At 67.7% G+C, this 1,503-nt stretch overlaps 1 protein-coding gene across 2 annotated transcripts in view; it reads left to right on the top strand.

Annotated features, from left to right (window-relative positions):
- The first annotated feature begins 388 nt into the window (after positions 1-388).
- ADGRB1 (adhesion G protein-coupled receptor B1) overlaps positions 389-1,503 on the top strand; it is a 311,804-nt gene continuing 310,689 nt past the window's right edge. Inside the window, exon 1 of one of the 2 annotated variants that reach the window (XM_019553467.1) lies at positions 389-581. The gene's annotated coding sequence lies outside the window, so the exon portion shown is untranslated. The remainder of the gene's footprint in view (positions 582-1,503) is intronic. The other variant, XM_019553473.1, reaches the window with a different exon arrangement.

Here is a 1,503-nt window from a genome sequence, read left to right on the forward strand (position 1 = left end):
ACCCCTCCCTGCCTCCTCCTCCTCCTCCTCCTCCTCTCTCTCTCTCACTCTAATGTGTGATCTGGAAAGCTTATAAAAGCCTGATGTAATCCTGAATGCAGCCCCTGGCTACACAGCCTGGATCTAGTGGCACCGCGAGCGAGCCGGGCGCCGGATCCGCGCCCCCCCGGAGCGGGCAGCCAGGCTCCGGCAGCCCCTCGGGGCCGGGGACCCCCTCTGCCCCCTCGCCCGTGGGCTGGCGAAGGCGACTGGATGGGACCTACTCCTCTCGCGGCTGGGCACTGCGGGCTGCCCGCCAGCCTGGCGGCTCCCGGGGAGGGCAGCGCCGGGCTCCCCCCCTGCTGAGACCCCAGCCCCCCGTTAGTATTAATTGGTGCAGGATTTTGGGACCTGTCCAGCCTCCTTCTTCTTCTCCTTTGATTCCCCCACTCTCTTAAGACAGCCCCGAGCCGGGGGGGCGAGGAGAGGCGCTTCCCACGCCGCCCCATGGTTGTTCGGGTTCCCCGGGATTTGGGGATGCTCCGGAGCTGGAAGTCCCCAGCCGGGAGGCGGAGGATATAACGTCCTGGAAAGTGCGCAAGGTAAGGGGGCTCCGGCTCCTGCTGCTGTGGCTTGGGTTTCTTAATTAATTTTGTTTTTAATTGGGGGGGTGGGGGGGGTTGCTCCCCTGGCTCGGATGCGGCGAGGCTGTCTTGCAAGCAGTGCGAAGGGGAGGACTGAAGGGGGTCTGCGGGATGCAAGGGCGATGGCGGGGGTCTGGAAGTTGCAAGTTCTGGAAATGCGGGTCTTGGGCAGCGGCAGAAAAGGGGAGGGGGCTGCAAACAGGCTGTCCCTCCCCAGGGACGGGGGGCCGGCAGCCGCCGAGCAGCTCCTAGCAGGCTCCAGAGCCGGCGGGGGCGGCCGTCTGTCCGGCGCGCAGTTACCCCGCACTGCCCCAGCGAGCCTCGGCCGGGGGCGGGGAAGGAGAGGATCGCAGAAACAGCCCCCCGCCCCCTTCAGATCTCCCCGGTGCTGGGAAGCCGGGAGCAAGCTGCGGGCGGGGGCGGGGGGCACCCTCCAGCCGTGCCCGAGCGGCTGGGGCAAAGCCGGGGGGCGCCTGCAGCGGGGCAAGGTCAAAGGGGGGGCGTGTGTGTGCACTGGGGGGTATATACGTGCAGTGGGGCGGTGTGTATGTGCATTAGGGTGCGGGGCAGGCGGGGGGGTGAGTGCCCCCCCGCACCTGTTGCTCCCCGCGCTCGCCGGGCCCCGCTCGGCAGGATGCGGAGCCCCCACCCCTCCTGCCTGGGTGGGGGCGGCTCGGGGGAGGCGCTGGGAACCCCCCCCAGGACGGAGCCGATCCTGGGGTCCTTGCACTGGGAGGGAGGGGCATAGGGGTGCACTGGGGGGATGCGTGCATGGGGGTGTGCGTGTATTGGGGGTATATATGTGCGTGTGTGTGCGCATTGGGGTCTATATGTGGATGGGGGGATGTGTGTACATTGAGGGGTATGGTGTGTGTGTGTG

Source organism: Crocodylus porosus, unplaced genomic scaffold (genome assembly GCF_001723895.1).
Source record: "Crocodylus porosus isolate Cpor-Errol unplaced genomic scaffold, CroPor_comp1, whole genome shotgun sequence".
Classification (NCBI taxonomy): Eukaryota; Metazoa; Chordata; order Crocodylia; family Crocodylidae; genus Crocodylus; species Crocodylus porosus.